Here is a 20,412-nt window from a genome sequence, read left to right as displayed (position 1 = left end):
ACCACACACACCTGCACACTGCACTATATAACACACCCTCACACAACCCCACAATCCTTCGCAACCACAACTACCAACACAGACAGGGAGAAGCACACTAACTGAGGACACTGCACATCAATACCATAGGCACCATCACACTTCACACACCACACAACTGCACCAGCAACACAATACACACATCACCACTTCACACAAACACCAGATACCACCAGCACATACAATCAAACACCCCCACCCCACTAACCACCCTACACCTTTGCACACAACACACCACCACCCACAACACAACACAACCACCATGTCACCTCAAAAGCACCCACTCTTCACAGACAATGAGCTGAGGGTCATGGTGGATGAAATTGTCAGGGTAGAGCCACAACTGTTTGGAGCACAGGTCCAGCAAACATCCATAGCCAGGAAAATTGAGTTATGGCAGAGAATTGTTGACAGGGTGAACTCAGTGAGCAAACATCCACGCACAAGGGAGGACATCCTGAAGAGGTGGAACAACCTACGAGGGAAGGTACGTTCCATGGCATAACACCAAATTGCCGCACAGAGGCGGTGGGGCGCCTCACCTCCTCTCCAGAGTTCGCAACGTGGGAGGAGAAGATCTTGGCAATACTGCATCCTGAGGCCCTGACTAGAATACCCAGAGGACTAGAGTCTGGTAAGTAACTAACACTCCCCTGGCACCAAGTACTACTCCCCAGCATGCTTCCTCACCACCCTATCACTCCCCAAGTCACCCTATCAACCACTGCACCTCACGCCCAATCACCTCACACCCCTACCCTGCATGTCACACCACCACTCAGCTACAATGTCCACACAGTCCCACCCAAGTGCACGGATAGCACTGCCAACAACAATCACTACAAATACCACAGTGCACCAGCCCTTCTACAGATAAACCTGCTATGTCCACTGCACAGTGCAACTCCTGCGTGTATAACTATTGCACCTGCCACACCAATTGTATGCTTCGACTGAGCACCAACACATAGCAATGTCAGAAATGCAGTCCCCATTCCTCAAACCCCAATGGAACAAGGGACCTAACCCACAATCCACTATCCAAAACCAATGCCTGCAGTGCTTAATTTGTCATTGCCATTACTTGGAATCAAGTCAAGCCACTGTATGCATCAAAGACAACCAATCACACCTCCACCAGGTAATACTCATCGACTCCATCCACAGGTGCCCCTGCTACTACCACCATAAAGATGGTACCAGAGAACAACAGCCCTCCCAGGATGAAGGCCCCAATGTTGTCTATGGCTCAGTATGTCTGGACATTGACGACTTACCTGGCCCATCAGGGACACCTGGTCAGTCCACCACTCCCAGCCTCTCCCTGCCCACATCCAATCCCCCCACCTTGTGGCAATAACAGCACAGCCAACCCCTCGTCCCCAAACCTGTGTCACAAGGACTGGTCAATCAGTATTGTGCCCCACAGTACAGGGACAAGAGTTGACCCCTCACACCCAAGACAATGAAGGTCCTGGTGACACTGGGAACAGGCACACCATGGCAGTGACACAGGGGGGCAGAGGGCATGGGAGGGCACCTGTGGGCCAGAGGACAGGGCAGCCAAGGGAGCCAACTGACCAGGACTCCATCTCCCAAGTCCTGGGAGCATACCAGCAATCCCAGGACAAGATGGGCCAAATACTCGCCATCTTGGGAGAAAACCCAAAGGCTGCAGAGGGAATACCACCAGGAAGCCATGCAGCAGTGGCAGGCACTCAATGCCTCCATGGCCACCATTCTAGGTGTGCTCAGGGACCTCCCCAACATCCTGCGCCCCACCTCCACCCAGCAGCAGGCCGCTTCCACAGGCAACCCCTTATCTGAGCCATCTACATCAGCGGCAGCCAATGGACTGGAGACCCTGCCAGGGGAGCCACAGCCCACTGACACCCCTCCCTCTGTAGTTGAGGAACTCCCCCCCACCCCCCAGCAAATATGGTCATCCATCCAAGCATCCAGCTAGCTGGAGCAGATGCCAAGACCAAACCCACTGCCAGGAACTGACCCTCTCCTGAACATCCTCCCTTGTGTACCACTGACACCCTGTTGTCTGTTCAATATAATTTCTCCATTTTACCTTGTTGTATAGCTATTCTACCCATATTTTAGACGCATTATTTTGGTAAACTAGGCTGGCCGTTGTGCACTTTAGCTCAGTTACATTTTATACAGCATCACTTTATTTTTCTAGCAATAACCACATTTGTGGCGTTTTATTTTTCTCCATTTACTTGTTCTTTTGCCTAGGAAAACATTAAGTCCTTAGTAAGACATTAATTTCACTTTGTGCATTCCTCAAGGCTGCACTCCGATAGGGTTGCTGGCAACATTCACAGAAACACACACATTCCTACGTGGGGACCCTTTCTTAGAATGTCAACTTTTTATTTTTAATAAAAACACTCCTTTGTCTCATACACCTTAGAGGGAGATTCCAGCCAGATGACCACAACTGCATGCTGCTTGCCTCACTACAGCTGCTTGCTTAGACTGCAGAAGCCCCGGCCTTCATGGGGACGGTGTCTTTTTAGACTACAGCCTTACTTACTCAGGTATGAGGGATGATGTCTTTCCAGGGGGGAAACCTGAAGGGAGGATTAGGACTTATTATGTTGTCTCGAACATAGCTTAGGTAGGAGAACTATTTATCACTCCTACTGACAGCATGGTGGGACTATTTTTATGTTTCACTCTCCTTGTCAAAACTTTGCTGTTATTGTGTTTTATCATCCTAGTTATTGTGATACATGCCAATTTATCTAAGAAGCAGTTACTTCAATAAATCCTTATTGAACTATATTCTGCCTCCGTCTTTGCCTGTGTGAGACTAATGCAATTGGGAGAAAGGAATGAGAGCTGATCGACCACGCTTCCCCTGAGGAGTCTTTCTTGTCATGCGCCCGGTTGCCACAATCATCCCTGTTCTTGGATAGAGGTGAGGAGCTGCTAGTCTCCGGAAAATCCAGATTAGGTTGACAGGTGTCACATGGTGTGTAATTGTACTTCGTACCCACAGTTTATGAGATTCTGCCACCCAAATCCAGTAGCCTCATTAGGATAATGAGAACCTATACGACAACCTATGGCCCTTGGACACTGGACCTGTACCACCTACAGCTAGGACAACCACTCCGATGATTTCATCCACCATGACCCCACTCATCAACTGTTAGACAAAATATTAACAATAAACACTGTAGATCACAGCAAATGCATTTGTATCTTTATTGTGCGATGTTCAAATGTGTTTTCAGCTAAATATCATGTGTATTAATACCCCTCAACAAACAGCCAGTGCAAATCACAGTAGAGGGAGGAGGCCTAGTATATCAGAGATGTCACAATAGTCAGTTGAACAAGAGACATTGGTCCAGCCACACACCAGAGTAGATCCAGTGATCAAATCTGAAAAAAGCACAACACAGGGACACAAATCAGGATGTGAGGCATGGTAGCACTCTAAGCACATTTGCAGTCCATCATTGTGATGGCCATTGTGAATTGGCACGGCAACAGGGCATTACTGATTAGATTTCTACATCAACAAACACAATGAGTACATGACTAAATAGCTGTAACTGACAGCTGTAATGGGCTCAACTCAACAACTTCAACTGTTAGCAAAGGCAACTTGACATGAATGGCTCAGGCAACTGCAAGGAGAGGAAAGGATACACTGTACACAGTCCATAGCTGGACTTGCATCAGGACATGAGATGACGGGACACATAGCACACTACAGGACTGTCCTCAGAAGATGTTTACCTAGCATCCTGCATAAGGGACATATGGCTGAGCCCAATTACACTGCTCCTGACATACAATCAGTCGTCTATCACCACCCACACACAGGAATGGGTAAATGGTACATCTACACTGATGTAAATGGCCAGGAGGGGCATTGTCATTAATCCAAGTGCAAGTGCAAGTATATCACCAGCTACAACACACAACATACCTGTATGTCACTGGAAGTACTGATTGACCAGCTCTGTCCTAGTGTGTGCTGCACCATCCTCATCTGCCTCTATCACTTTCCAAGTCACCATCACCACCCACTGGTCCAGTGGCCACCTCCTCATCTGCCAGTAATGGGAAGTAGTGTCGCAGGGCCAGATTGTGGAGCCTGCATCAGGCAACTATGATCTGGCACACCTTTTGGGGACTGTAGAGGAGGCAACCTCCAGAGACGTGGAGACACTGGAATTGTGCCTTATGTAGACTAAAAGTCCTTTCACTCACATGCCTTGTCCTGCCGTGGACCTCATTGTAATGTGTCTCAGCATCCGTGGCAGGGAACCTAACTGGTGTTAACATCCAGGGCAGGTTAGGATAGTCTGGTTCAACTGTACGAATAAAGGCAGGACATGTTACAAACCAGGGACAGCCACAGAGAAGAATGTGTTGACAGGTGCTATAACAGACACACATCCATATTGATACCTACCAATAAGCCAAGTCCCCTCTCTCTGTAGACGTGCCATCATGTGTGGGACATTGCTGTTCCTCATTATGTAGGCGTCATGCACAGATCCCAGAAACTTGGCAGTCACTTGGGAGAAGTACTGGTCCGCCAAACACACCACCTGCACATTAGAGTGAAAGTTTTTCCGGTTCCTATATATTTGTTCGTTTACAGTGGGGGGGGCCAAAGAAATATGGGTGCCATCAATTGCTTCTATGATGTGAGGAATGTGCTCAAGGGCATAGAAGTCTGCCTTTAAAGTGGCCAAATCCGAAGTTTGGGCAAACCTGATGTAGCTGTCCATGTGTTTTAGGAAAGCAGACAGTACATCCTTCAAAACGATCTGGCTCCAACTGGGTACAGAGCTCCAAAATGGTGACACGATAGGTCTGGGCGATGAGTCCCTCTTCCAAGGTAGCGAGGTCGACTGCTGGATGACACACCAGTGCATTTCTTATTCTCCTCATTACATGGTATCTAGGACGGAGAGGAGAGAATGCAGAATGTGATTAGCACTCCACACGTTAACTGTAGAAAATGTTGTTCCACACACTAAACTATGCATACATGCCTGTACAGGTGACAAACACTACATTGTGTACGCAGGAGGGCCATTTCTGCCATCCGTGCTGGCCATTGTTGGTCCTGTAGACTGTACATGCCACATAACACGTGTGATGTCCCATGTTGTGTGCACATATTAGCGACATTAGCAACACAAAAGGATGATGGACGGAGTGCGGACAATGCAAACACTCACCCCCAGTCACAGATCTGGGTTTAATCCATCGTTTTTTTGCTGCCCATGCCATTCCAGTTTGGACCCAGCCATATGCAAATCAGTCTTGACACTGTTCCCCATGGGAACAGTCCAGCCCGAACTGCCAGGCCAGGTCTTCCCTGGACTGGAAACAAGCATCCTGGGACCGGTTTCGGGGTTTCACCCCTCATCAGCCAGGCTAGCTTGAATCCAGTGGCATGGGAAGCACGGGACCCACGTCTGGGCATACCCTTCCCACTTAGGGCGACATTAGCAACACAAAAGGATATGAGTCCTGCATTGGGCCATGTATGTAGATGTTACAGTGATCTAGGGTGCAACACCGCCTATGAGGCAGCCAGTAGGTGAATATGCAGTTCATGTGAGCTCCGCCCATATTACAGCACTGTGCGTTGAATGTGACATGTCTGTGCCAGTACATGATGGTACAACATGGGCCTGCGAAGCATTCTGGACATATAAGTACCATAACACACTTATTTTTCAACAAGCCATTTACTGTACATAAAATGACAGGCGCCTGTCCAGCAGCAGAGGACAAATTGAAGTGATACAAGTCTGCTGGCATATGCCAACATGGCGGTAGGCAGTCGCAACCATCGTGCAACGTCTGTGATTAAAATTGCTGCCCATGGAGGACTGGGACCAATGATGATCACCACCGGCAGCGATGGCCATGTACACGGCAGCCGTGACCACCGTTTTCTACCGCTTACCTCACTTGACGCCTGACACTCGTGCAAGCAACAACACCACCACTAGGAGCCATCATGCCACGTCCTGTAGGTGATAGGGCCCCGGCCTTCACCCAAGAAGAATTGAGGAAGCTGGTCAAAGGGGTCCTACCCCTGTATGGACAGCTGAATGGGACCCCAGAGGAGCAGGTGAACCCCATGCCATTGTTGTGCATGGTAGGGGTCTGTGTTGTTGTGAATAGCATAGGCATACCGGCCACAGAGTACATGCATGCTGGGGGCATGGATATTAGGAGTGTGACCCATTACGATGGATGTGGATAGCAATGTGGTGTGTCTGATGTGTGTAGACCATTGCGGTCTACTTTGTGCTGGTCCTAATCACTTTCTCCTCCAGTCTGTGTCACCCATCCAGGTCAGCGCCCATCAGATGAAAGGGACTGGGTGTGCCATCGCCAAGCAAGGGCGGGCCCATGGGGGTCGATAACTAGCAGAGCACCCATTGTCAGAAGTGGTGGGAGCACCTGAGACGCTGGGCTCGGAAGACCGCGAAGGCCCAGCTGCGGATGTCCTCCCAACAAAGGAGGGGTGCCCGTTGGACCCTGACCTCCCTAACGGCCCGCATTTTGGCAGCGGCCTACCATGGGGTGAATGGGTGCTTGAGGGCAGCACAGCAGCCACAAGGGGGTGAGTACTGACTGTTACCTCGCCCTTGTCAGGCCTGGAGTGGGATTGGGTGGGCTACCACTGGAATACTATGATTGTGGACAATGGTGGACGCACAACGACAATGGGTATCAGTGACCCAGCCAGGGTAAATATGATTTATGTGTGACCAGACAATACCATCATGCATTAAAATGTCACATTTCCATGGTTGGGACAGTTTTGTCAGCCTTAGCATTGTCTCTAACCAGCTCCAGCCATCTGCATCAGAGGTGTAAGTGCAATCCCATCTATGTTGGTCTCCTACATGAACTGAGAATGTCTTGGTATTATACAGTTGCTGCCATGGACTGATTGTAGGTCTGGCTTCACAGTTTCACAACAAGAAGGGCCTCAATGGGACAGGAGAATTGCCCTGATAGGTGACTATGCAAACATATGCCACCTTCAGAGTGTAGGGATGTGTAGGGAAACAACAATGGGATACTGCTACATGAGATTACATAAGGGCAGATTGCACAGCAATTGCTGCTATTGTAGATCTCATTGTGTGGACTTGGCCTTACTACTATAGGATGGTACTTGCTGTGGTAAGTGCCCTGCAGAACCAACATTGTGTATTCATGTCATTTTTAGATGTCCCTGCCAATTCCTCTGCTGCCATGGTGAGTCACTGCCTTCTTCATGTCCATATCTGTACTTATGTGCACATTTGATGTTAAATGTCCACTACAGCTTTCCATTGGCATTAGGTATTATCAGACTTGAAGTGCAATTGCATGCCTGGCCATGAGATGTTTTGTGAGATATGCACATGTTCATATATGTTTAGAGGTTAGGTGTTAACCCTTTGTCCACCTTTTTTTTTTTTTTCTCTCTCTCCCTCTCCCTCCTTTTGTGAATCAGCATTATTAGGCGAAGGAGAAGGGGCACAGGCAAGTAGGGGGCAGCCCATGGGACCCAGGAGGCTGATTCCAGGGAGGCTGAGGGACCCAGTGGGATGGAGGATGAGGGGAGTGCCACAGGGGAGACCGGATTGTCTACATCATCCTCAGAATCCACTTCCAGTGCATAATCCCTGGCTGTGGCGGACCTATCTGGGACCACCCCAGCACCATCATTGTCCACCACCCCCCTTACTAGCACCACCCTCCCTGCAGCTTCCCACCCAGTTGCCCTGCCCTCTGACCCAGGAGGGTGGGCGTCTCCTTCGCTGAATGCACCTCTACCCCAGCCAGCCCTGCTGCCCTCAGTGAGGAGGCTATTGACCTTCTGAGGTCCAACTCTGTGGGTCAGACCACCATTGTGAATGCCATATAGGGATTGGCGGCTCAAGTGCAACAGAGCAGTGGGTACCTGAAAGGCATTCACAGTGCCATGGCTGCCCTGCAGAGATCCTTTAAGGCTCTGGCCTCGATGGCAGACAGTGTTCCTTTGTCTACCGCTCCCCCTCCACCTACCTCTTCCCAATCCCCTCTCCCCACACCCATCAAAGAGTACACCTTCACAAACGCATGCATCCACTACAATAGATGCTGTTCCACATGACAAACACAAACACCACAAGGCCCAACACCAGCATGCACAAAGACAACACCCACCTGTAGACACAACAACATCCACTGCCTACAGAGACACCCCCACCACCCTCTCCATCACAGACACTTCACCATTCTCGACCGCTGGCACAACATCAACACTCCCTGACCCAGCTACAACTCCGATATTACCCAGAACCACCACAATAGCTGACCTGCAGACATCCACCCCAGTCACCATATCCGTACTCACCACAACTACCGACACCTCTATATGCAGCACATCCACCATTCCTGCAGCCACCACCCAACAGACAGTCACCCATTCAGCATGGCAATTCCCAGCACCTTCTGCCTCCCTCCCTCCTCCCAAGACACCTAAACGCCAGCACTCACCCACCCAACAGGCACCCAGCATACATAAGCATTCCACTCACCCACCTGCACCCATGACACACACAAAGACACATCTGACAACCACTCCTTCCCGTGACCGCCCTTCTGTCCCTAAAATGCCTCCTTTATGCGTTTACCCAAGAGGTCCACCACCAAAACCAAAGTCCCACCTCCCAAGACAAAGCCTAAAGACCCTCCACCAAAACCCACGGCCCCCCCAACCCAAGACTAAACCCAAAGACCCCCTCCCAAGCCCAAACCCCCTCCTCGACCACCATCCCCTCAACCCCGAGGTGCCGACCTGCCCCATTGATGCCCCAACCATGTGGACGTGATTTTGCAGTCAGGAGAAGTTGGGGCACTGAGACGTGCCATTTGTGTCATGGCACGGAGACACAAGGACTGGCCAATGGCCTTTTGTCTGTACATAGTTCTTTATTTATATTTGAGTTTGAATACATCAGGGCCAACCTGATGCTGGTGACTTACTTGTCCTGCCTTCCATTCAACATGTCTGATTGTGTACGTGGGCTTAGGTTTGTGGGTGTGTGAGTTGTGGGTGTTGGTGGTGGTGGTGCTGGCTGGTGTGCTTGAAATGCGTGTGTATGTGTGTGTCCTGCCATTGGTCCAGCTTCTACTAATGTGGTTTGTGTGTGTGTGTGTGTGTGTGTGTGTGTGTGTGTGTGTAATATGATTGTGTGGTTCCATGCATATGTGCAGCTAGGTTGAGCATTGTACGGGGTGTGATGTGTTATGGTGGTGTTGTGTGCCATTGTGTGGTTGTTGTGTGTGCGCCTGTGTGGTGATGGCTATGCCATCTGCAGTCTGTGTTGTGTGGGCGTGGTGTGACATTTGGTACGTTGTGTGATTGGTTGTGTGTTGTCGGTACGTGTTGTCATGTGTAGGTGTGCAGTGCAATGTGTTGGCAAGCGTTTGTGTAGCTGCGGTTGTGATGTTTTGTGACTCAGTGGTGTTGTGCATATGTGTGCTGGCTTGTGGCGATGATGTGTTTGTGTGTGCGGGTGGTGTGTGTATGGCACATGTGTGTTGTGTGCGGGTGGTGTGTGTATGGCACATGTGTCTTGTGTGTGTATTGTTTGTGTGTGTGTAGGTGTGTGTGTTGATATGGCTGTGTGGTTTCGTGTGTCCCCGTCGCTAGCCGTCCCAGATGTGTGTGTTGTGTGTGCGCGTGTGTTCTAATACCTTTCCCACCAGTGTGTGCTAGGTGTGTGTACTTACGGTTGTTGTCATCGCTGGTTCCGAAGACGCAGGGCGAGCAGGAGCATTGGGAATAGTTCAAGTTCTGGTTCCATAGCGGCTCTGGATGTGTCTGTGTTCTGGAAAATGAGTCTCCTTTTATATGGTTCATTGCCGCCAGGGTTTTGGTGGCAGTGTGCAACCTCGTAATATGCTAGGCAGGAACATGGTCCCCGCCGGCCCAGTGATACCTATCGCCGTCCGCCGCGGTCCATCCGCACTGGCAGTGAATTGGCTGTGTTCGGTTCAGAAGATCCCGCCATGGTCATAATATTGCGGTCTTCTCCGCCAGCCCAGCGGCATGACTGCCATCACCACCATGGCAGTCTTCGCACCGCCAAACTCTTAATGAGGACATAGGTGAGACATCACAAAGATCTTTATCCTCACGGTATATACATCTAAAATTCTTCATGTCCGTACATCTTACGTTGCCACTTCCATCATTAATGTTAATAATTCAGCAAGCAAGATTGTTTAAAATTGTGAAACCTTTCATCTCACTTTGCTTGTACTGTTCAGCCCAGTCCAATCATTCTCTAGCAGACATAAAACTAGATCCATTCCATCTAATTTCAAATACACCCTTTCTTCCCCCAGATGTGCTGCTCCATTCTCACTGTTTCCCTATCTCCTTTTCATGTTGTCTCAAATTGATTAGATTCTTTAGCTGTGGCTCTCCTCTTGACCCATGCTCCTTGTCTATTATGTCCACTGCTTCTACAACCATCAGTGTGGCCATCACTGAAAATCTCCACCTTTCACTTAAGCTCTAGTAGCAAGGAAGAAAGCCCCGAGTGTTTCACTTCTAAAGAAGCCTTCTTTAGATCCTTTTAGAGAAACCTTCTTTAAATCCTGCCATGCTTAGTAACTGAGATGCCTTTTGTGGCAATAATTTATAAGTCAATGTGGAACTCACTGAGTTTTTAGAAAGCAGCCTGTCTAAATCGAATGCGGATGTGCCTTTGCCCACTACATAGCAGAGTCTGCTCTTTTAGCTGCCTCCATCATCGCAGGGGGATCAGGGAAGCAGAGCTGGGGAAATTGTTCTTAACCTTTCCACAGCATTTGTCACTGTGGCTCGACTACTTAATTTGGACCATCAAGCTACACTGTTGTGTCACGCTCTGCCTTCCTGTGATTCTAATCCTTCTTCTCTGAATATGTCAAAACTGTCTTTTTGGGTCTATTCAAGTGAGCTTTTAAACCCACCTCAAGTGGGGGGATGGTGACCTCAGGGATCCTCAGTAAGGCCTATCCTTTTCAATCTGTGTCTCAGTGTTAGCTGATCTCATCCATTCTTTGGGCATCTCCCTAATGTTATCAGCTGTAGGCACTGAAATAATCATCAGCTTGAATGACAATAAAAGCATTAGGCAGATGGACCATTGCAACTGATTATCAAAAATGCTGGACTGGCTGGCAGTTCCATCACTTAAAATGAACTTTGATACAATGAAAATTCTTATTGTCAGTGGCCCCTCTGCCCCGCCCCCTTCCGCCCTCCCATTTGTGGCCCGTAAATTGCTAAATGTATGAACGTCTTAAGCTTGTTCTCAGACGGTAATCTTCTTTCTCCTCTCAAATCGCATGTACTACCTCCAACTGTTTCTACCATTGTTTCTACTACTTTCAACTGCACACGATATCCCTTGAATTGTCCTTTCGCCACTGCACTAAGCAATTCCCTTTACCCTGGACTTCCTAAATGCCTCTTATCCAAATTGCAGTTCACAATTTTGCCACCTGCTGTGTGTTTTGGGCAATCCCCATCAGAAGCCAGTCTCTGACCAACAGGCCAATCTCTGCACTGTACACAGAGCTTTACGTTCCCCATCTTTCACCGGCCGCCTTTATTCTCAGCCAATTAGAATCCGTTTCAGCTCACTCAAGTCTTCAAAACTGGTGGTTGCTCATTTTCCTTAGTTGGTGCTAATCAGTGAAACAATCTGCTGCGTACCCTTCGCCTGCAAACTAATTACTGTGCTTTCCAGAAATCACTCAGAATCGACCACTTCTTTATCATTCCCGAATTCAGTTTTTTGGGGAAGGCTCTTCTCTTCAAGAGGCAGGACACCCGCTTGGGTAACGCAGCGCTTTAGAAAAGCTCTCCTCATTCACTTTGTTTATTTACCCATTCATGTGTTTGTGGTCAGTTTGCAGTTACAACCGTCCCCCATACATTGCCTAGAATAACGGCGCAACAATGCGAAAACTAACCATGAATGTATCGATGGATAGGGTGAAAAGGGGACATTTTCAATCTATAGAGTCCAAAAAACGTGAAAAATAAAGGGTTAAAAAACAGGGGGGCTACCGAGCTATTCGAGACGTTCAGAAACATATCTTATATGCCAGACATAAAGCAATTTATGTTTTTAAAGCACTCAATTTAGCCTCAGAGTGGCAGAATAGAAGAGGACGGTGGAAAGTACAACAAACAGTTGCATAGTAATTTGCCAGGACAGTGTACTTCAAAGTACAATATTATGAATTATTCGTTTTCCTCCCGGTAAATAGGCTGCTAATTAAAATTGCAAAATATTTTTTGTTTGTTTTTTAAACATGCATATTCTCTCTTCGCATTACTAACATACCAGGTGTCCGTGTACCTTGCTGTGCTCCTTGACACCAAGCAGGTTGCAGCAGAAATAACAGCACACGAATGGGAAGTCGGAGTCTGCCTGCTGTTGAACTCAAAGGAGGAGCAGTGGGTTACAGTGTGGAAGGCACTCTACTTTGCTCAACTGTACTCTGGCCAGCAGCAAAAGGGAACTCAGCTTGAAGCATTATTTAGGGCTTAAGAAGAGGTGGGGGGTGTGAAGGGAGGAGAGGTGCTGGCGAAACTGAACCAGTGTCTTTCACGTACTCCTCCAACCACCCGTGGGAATAAGTGTCAGCTTAACTGTGGCACTGGGGATTTCTTGCCTGCATACCAGACATAAATGGGGGTGCTGGATCTTCGTTGTTCTTTGTTAAGTACCTGTAATGCATAAGGGTGTGTGTATTTCCCAGATGTTCGCTTCCCTCCATCGCTTGGTAAATAAGCCCAAATGACCACAAATAAACGCTTGAAAGCAAAATTAAACAGGCATGAGAGGCCCTGCTGTCTTTATCCAAAAACAGTTCATTCAGGGACAAAAGGGGAATAAACAATACGAAGGCAAAAATGGCCTCGGCACAGAAAACGGAATCGTGCTAGTGTTTATGGACGTGCCCTTGTAAAGGTGGCTTTTGCCAAGAAACATAAGACAAGACACATTAGAAAGAAAATGGCTACCTGAAGTAGGCTATGAATATTATGGGAACAATTCCGCAGTTAATAACGTCATACGTAAACTACGTTTTATTTTTTTAAAATCAAAGTGTTGATTTTACTGATGGAAGCTTGGTTTTCAAAATGGCTTCTGCCTTGGCCAAATAGTCTCTACCAGCTGCACCTGAAAACCTTCCGATGAAATGGAATGGAAATACTCCATAGGAGGTTGAATAATACACATAACGGCCTATAAAGTGACGTTGAGAAAGAAATACTCCTCTGGGCAGATCTAAGATCGGACTGGCACGGCCTCAAATTAATAGCTGAAATGGAACGGCCCGCAGCTATCAATGACTAGAGCAACGCCCACTCCGTTTCATTTCCATGAAGTCAAGCAGATATCTAAAGATGTCCAACCAGACTTAGAAGAGTGGCTTACAGAGCTGTACAAAAAGGTGCTGTAACTTATCTCAATGTGGTGCATTTTAGGCTTCCAGAAGAAGCTACAAGCAAGGCAATAGATGGATGACTACTTCGTTCTGGTAAAAGCGCAGTGATGTAACTGCGAGTGACTTACTGCTTATGATGCTTTACATTTAAATGAGAATGGATCAAATCCATTCAAATTTGAGATGCGAACTAACGTTGTCTTTAGAAAGACCTACAATAATGCATGCTTTTAGAAACAATTAATAGATACTAAAGCAGGAGATAACATGGAAATACCCCCACGTAATAAAACAAATGGGAAATGCCCTCTCTCGTGGGGTATTATTTATGTTTGGAGTGCGTCAAGTTATCATCAGTGCTGAGATATGAATAGAAAGGAAATTATTGGATACGAAACAGAGATGGGATATGAGATTTTGTGATCATGGCATGTCTATTTGCTCTTTGGCCTTCCCTCCTACCTGCATGAACACCATACATGTGTAAACAGCATACAGATTTACATTTCTTAATAGTAAATTATATGCGTCTTTTCCAGATGTAAAGGGGCAGCCCAGCAAGGGATTGCTACATTTTGCATCATTATAAAAAAAGGGGGTGAAATCTTGATGGGGGTGTTTTAAAAGTGCTAATTTTACTCAGTGAAATGTGCTTGGCGGCGACTATTATTCACAGCTATGTGTGTCCGCACAGCAACCTGTAGCCAAGCTAATCATCAAACCTCCTTATAATGGGTTCTAGAAGTTGGCCCTTTCCAGCACGCAGGTATCATGTTGACTCCGTGAGGACTTAGCCCTTTGCAGGCATTCCCGCCAATACCAAGTTGCATTCTGGGACTCGGAGTCTTCTTTTGAGGTTGTAGGGGCTAAAAACATTCCAAATGATGTAACAAACAAACAAAAAAAATTGGGACTAGCTGACTGTCACTCATCGCACCGAGCCATTTAGCAGCAACGTGAGTTCATGCAGCAGCAACGTGAGTTAATGCAGCGGGCAGAGATAAAATGATTTCCTTCTTTTGCCAAGACGATTTCTACTGCAACAAATCATCATTTCACAATCAAATAAAAGGATGGCCTTCTTTTGCAAAGAAGATATTCCACTGCAACAGATGATCTCACAATCTATGAGATAATGGAGACATCATGCATTCTCGGCTACAGTCACCGCACATGCCCTTCCTATGAATACAATAATGCAACGAATCAGGATCGGAACACCATTACAATAAAGTACCCCCATTCTTACTTCCCGTTTCCACACAGAGCTATGCATAGGATTTTATGTAGGCTAAACAAGGAGCAGTAGTTTCACTGGCTTCACAATATTACACGTGCAGCCTTTCCAGAGAGAACAGAATGATAAAAAAAAAATATTGCACCTCTTTTGAACCTATGCTGGCCTGACAGCAGCAAAGGTCCCCGTCACTACTCCCTCTCTGAGCATTACAATGATGGAGATGAGCTAAAGGCAATTCATTGCACAAGGGCCCTAATTCACAATGGGCACATTGGAGTTCTTAAAGAAGGCCCTCAGTGCTACTACTTCTTGTACTACAAAATGCGATCCTCAATCCTATGCCAAAGATCTCCAACTTTGCATCTCTTAACTTTTTCGTGTGGAGACATATGACACAGAGGAAGACATTTCTAGACTAATAAAACAAGTGACTTACCTTCAGTAACACCTTATCTGGTAGAGAGAATATCTAGCTGCAAATTCCTTACCTTTGAAATCTCCCCATGCGGCAGACTGAATCCGGAAGATTTTTCATAAACAGTCCCCTGCGTGTCAGTAGGTGGCATTGATCAGAGCCATGTCTGTTGGCATCGTCCTCACTGGAAAAGACATTGGGGTAAATATATAGGTGCCAACCCAGGCATGCCGATGTCAGTTTATTTTCACGACTTTCCATGCCAGAAGCGTGGAGTCATGAAGAGCACAGACGACTGGTGTGTCAAAACTACGGCCCTGAAAGAGTAATCCCTGACCCTAGAAATGCGTTCGCAGAGCGGGAAGGACGAGTGAGTCAGTAAGTAATCTGAAGCTAGACACAGACTCTAGTAGATAAAGCATTACCGAAGGTAAGTAACATGTTCATCTGATAGAGTTTTTTATCTGCAGATTCTTTACCTTTGAATAGATACCCTAACAATACCATCCCCAGAGGTGAGCCTGCCAACCAATTTCAAATGAGAAAGTCCTGCAGGACTGAATGGGCAAAATGCCTATCCCTAGGGACCCAGCTGTCCAGGTAGTAATGTTTAGTAAACGTGCGCAGAGAGACCCACGTAGTTGTCCGACAGAGGCCCAGGACCAGAACTCAATGTGTTAACGCAGTGGTCGCACCTTTAGTTCTGGTGGAATAAGCCTGCAAGCCTTCAGGAGGTTGCATTCTGGCCACTGCATAGCAGATCTTGATGCAGAGTACGACCTAACGAGAGATGGTTTGCTTCTGCACCACCTGACCTTTCTTCGCACCTGCATAGCCCACGAAGAGTTGGCTGTTGACCCGGAACTCAAGAGGGCTCGATAAGGATAAAATGCCAACACTCTTTTGGGGTCCAGGAGGTGGAGTCTCTCCTCTTCCTTAGAAGGATCTAGGGGTGCGTAAAAAGAAGACAGAGTGATTGGTTGGCCTACATGAAAGAGCGTCACAACTTTTGGGGAGAAAAGAGGCACATGTGCGAACCACCAGTTTGTCAGGATAAATAGAGAGGTAAAGCGGCTTGGATGACAAAGCCTGTAGCTCATTCACTCACTCGATGGGCAGAAGTAATTGCCACAAGTAAGGCTGTTTTAAATGTGAAGCCAGAGAGGACAATTGTGGAGAGGCTTAAAAGGAGCACACATTAAAAAAAGTTAGAACAAAATTAAGGTCTCACGGAGGCATAATAAATGGGGAATGGAGAAAGTAAGACCCTTGAGTAACCTGTGTACAATAGGGGACTTAAAGAGGGTTGATCAGGCAGCCTCAAGAAGGCAGAAATGGCAGACAAACGGCCCTTATGAGTGCCCAACGAAGAGCCCTGCTGGGCAAGGGAAAGAATGAAATTTAAAACCTCAGAAAGAGGCACACAAAGGGGGAATCAAGAGATTCTTTTTGCACACCATGCTACAAATGTCTCACAACCATCAGGCACATACTGTTTTGGTGGAGGGAAGCCTGGCTGCCAAGATAACGTTACAAACCTTGGGAGGAATGTCAAAAGCTGTTGACTGGTGCAGCTCAATCTCCACGCAAGAAGATGGAGAGTGGACAGGTTTGGGAGAAGAACCCTCCCCTGCTGCTTTGACAGAAGATCATCCCAAAGGGGCAGTCTGGTCTGAGGATCAATGGCTGCTCAGTATCTCAGGATACCAGACTCTCCATGCCCAGTCCAGAGCCACAAGGATGAATTCAGCCCTGTCGTTCCTGATCTTCTTCACAACTCTGGGAAGGAGTAGGGTAAATCAAATAAATTCAGGATTTGTAAAGCATGGCAAATCACCCGTGAGGGTCTCAAGGTGCTGAACTGTAGGCACCAGGAGATTCATTGACTTGTCCAGAAACACAGAATGGCTGAGGCCAAGACTCAAAACTGGTTCCCCCAGCTCCAGCTGTTAAGCAGCATCCTCTCCTCTGGAAGGCTGGAAAGGCGTATAGGTGGACTGTGTTCCGCTCAAGAGGAAAAGCATCTCCGGGCAAAAGCCGGCTTGGAAACTCCAGCGTGCAAAACTACTGACATTGCTCTTTCTCAGCAGAGACGAACAGATCTATTGAAGGTTCTTCCCACTGCTGAAAGATCTTGCGCCACCTCTGGCTGGAGACACAACTCATGATCTGCTAGGTATCTTCGGCTGAGCTTGTCTGCTCTGGCATTCAGAGAGCCCATGAGATGTTGAACCACCAGGGATATGCCCTGCTGTTCCAGCCATGTCTAGAGGCACACAGCCTCTTGACAAAGGGTCCACAACCCCACCACGCCCGGTCAGTGGTGTTACCATGAACCTGCACTAGCCTTCCCTAGACGGAGGGTAGAAAGGCTTTCAATGTCAGTTGGATTACCCAGAGCTCCAGTGGGTTAATGTGGGCTCCAAATTGCGCTGGGGACCAGAGTCCTCTGATCTCCACCTCTCACAGATGGCCATCCCCATCCCAGGAGTGACGCAACTGTCACCACTGTCCGATCTGATTGAGGAAGGGAGAAGGATTGGCCTCTGACCCAGTCATGGTTCATTAACCATCACTGCAGATCTTTAGTAGTTCCCTCTGAGATCTGGACCACGTCGAAGAGATTCCCCTGATGCTGTGCCCAGGGAAATTTCAGGTCCCACTGCAGAGGCCACATATGCCATTTTGCATGTGTCCCCAGCAGGATGCAGGGGGCCATGAGGTCAACATCCTCAGAGTCCATCTCACCGAAATCCAAGATAGAGGCTGAAACGTCAGAATCATGGCCTGAAAATCCTGGACTCGCCGCTTGGGTGGATAAGCCCAAAACTGCACTGTGTCCAAAACAGCTCAGATGAAAGGGAGCATCTGAGAGGGAGTGAGGTATGACTTTGGCACGTTTATAGTGAAGGCCAGCAAATGCAGGAGGTTTGCTATAGTCTGGAGGTGGGAGATGACAGCCTGAAACAAGCCCGCCTTCAACAGTCAGTCATTGAGAGAGGGAAATACTGGAACCCCTGATCTCTGCAGATGAGCTGCAATCACCTTTATTACCTTGGTGAACCCAAGGGGCACTGGTAGGGCCAAATGGAAGCATGGTGAACTGAAAGTGCTTGTGGCATACCATAAAGCGCAGCTAACGTCTATGGGCAGGCAGAACGGGAATGTGACAATAAGGATCCTGTAAGTCCAATGCTACCATCGAGTCTCCCGGGTCAGACAAGACCTGAGCCAACATGAGCATTTTGAATTACTCCTCCTTGAGGAAAAGACTGAGGGCTTGTAGATCTAAAATAGGGCGAAGATAGTTGTCCTTTTTGGGAAAAATAAATTAGCGGGAACAACAACCACAGCCTACTTCTGGCACCAGAATACTCTATATGGATCCCTTGGCCGAGAGAGCTGTGACTTCCTCGCGGAGAAGGGACAGATGATCCTCCATCATCCGGCCATGCGATGGTGGCATGGAGGGAAGAGTAGCCCCTTTGGAAAATCTGAAAGAAAAAAAAAAAAAAACAGCTGTCCTGTGTTATGGACTGACAGTGGGGCAGATGATGGCGATCCTGCCACCAGGTGGATATACATGGTGGTAAAGGGGCAAACTAGTAGGGTTTAGAGTTAGGTGCAGTTGGGGGGGGTGGACTGACCAGACCCCTGGCCACCTGACTCATGAGGTCGGTGGGGACTGCGCCCTTGCCCAGCAGCTGGGAAGAATGTGTGGGGGTTGGAAGCGGGTGGCTGCCGCAAGGCCCATGGACCTGGCCATAGCCCTAGATTCCTTAAAGTGCTTGAACGCCAAATCTGCCTTGTCTCTGAAGAAACAGATGTCATAGAAGGGCATGTCCATAAGGGACCTCCAAAAAGCCAGACATCCTCAGGCATGCATGGCACCTCAGGGCCACTATCGTGGAAACCGCTCTGCCTAGCGAGTTGGTCATGTCGAGTAGGCAAAAAATTGTGAACTTTGCTGCATCTCTCATTGGCAACAGCCTGAGAGTACAGCCTGAGCCTCCTCTGTTAACTGTGGCAGCACGTGCGCAACCATGTCCCACAGAGTGTGGGAATAACAGCCCAAAAGGTATGCTGCATTCATAGACCACAAAGCCAGATTGGCGGAAGAAAACATCCTCCCAAATGAGTCCAGTCGCTTGGATTCCCTATCCGGAGTAGCAGTAGGTAGACCAGTAGAGAAAGCGCCTTGGGAGTTTGAGGCTTGGACCACCAAGCTCTCAGGGGTAGGGTATTGTGTGAGGATGGTTGGTTCTTCAGGTGCAGAGTGATGGCTATTCATAGCCCCTTTGCTGGGTTTGGACCATGTACCCAGAAGGACGGCCGTAAGTGCATCACTGAACTGGAGGAGGGGTTCGGATTTGGAGGCTCCTGGTTGCAGCACTTCTGTCAAGAGATTAGTCTTGACTGCCACAGATGGTAGTTGAACGTCCAGGACCTCAGCTGACCTCACCACCATTGCACAGGAAGCTCCTTCCTCCTTAGCCACTGTAGGGGGAAGAAAGCATACCGGTATCTGGAGAGGTGTCCAGTCCATTAGTTTCATTGAAATCCTCAAGTCTTCTTCCCAGAGGCTTATCACAAGAGAATAGATAGGGCTCAAGCTCTGATCTAGGAGGCAAAGCTCCTGCTGGTGTGCAATGCCTAACCGGCTCCATGTCGCAGTCAGGAATGATAATAGGAATGGTGCCACTGGCGGTTGCCAGGAGCATTGACAGCGGGACCGCCACCAGGGAAGTTTGAGATGGTATGACTGACATCGGTCCAGACCCAGGACTTGATCCTCATGGGCCCATCAAAGCGGAGGCCAAAGCTGCTGGTGCGATACCAGATGGGGCCCCCCTCTGACTCAGCGGCACCCACAGGTGCGCCGACGGGATCAGACTGCCCAAAAATGAAGCACATGGCCTCATAGAACTCCTTCAGTTGGGCAGGGGTCACTCTGGCTCCTGGAAACTCAGGGAGGTGCAAAGCCAGCCTGTGTGCAGGTTAAGAAGAACAAGGTCTAGAACACCGACGCGGACTCCTCGCGTCGGCTGACTGCTCCAATGTCTTGCTCTTCTTCTTGTGCCTCAACTCACCGAGGACTTGGAGTGGGGGGGGGGGGGGGAGGGAAACAACTTCGGATTGTGTGGCTGGTTCCGGAACCTTCCCCTTGAAAAGGACTTAGATCTGCTTGGAGTCCCGGGCCGCGATCAGC

General features: G+C 48.3%; 1 protein-coding gene across 5 annotated transcripts in view; it reads right to left on the bottom strand.

The window, feature by feature from the left end:
• LOC138250553 (probable tRNA methyltransferase 9B) overlaps nt 1-20,412 on the bottom strand; it is a 194,870-nt gene that overhangs the window by 74,222 nt on the left and 100,236 nt on the right. For 3 of the 5 annotated variants that reach the window (XM_069205547.1, XM_069205542.1, XM_069205545.1), the window contains exon 4: nt 15,277-15,387. The exons of the other annotated variants lie outside the window; for them this stretch is intronic. The gene's annotated coding sequence lies outside the window, so the exon portion shown is untranslated. The remainder of the gene's footprint in view (nt 1-15,276; nt 15,388-20,412) is intronic. 5 annotated transcript variants of the gene reach the window in all.

This window comes from Pleurodeles waltl, chromosome 8, assembly GCF_031143425.1.
Source record: "Pleurodeles waltl isolate 20211129_DDA chromosome 8, aPleWal1.hap1.20221129, whole genome shotgun sequence".
NCBI classification, from domain to species: domain Eukaryota; kingdom Metazoa; phylum Chordata; class Amphibia; order Caudata; family Salamandridae; genus Pleurodeles; species Pleurodeles waltl.
The sequence above is the reverse complement of the archived record's forward strand: the minus strand, read 5'-3'. Positions and strand labels throughout refer to the sequence as shown.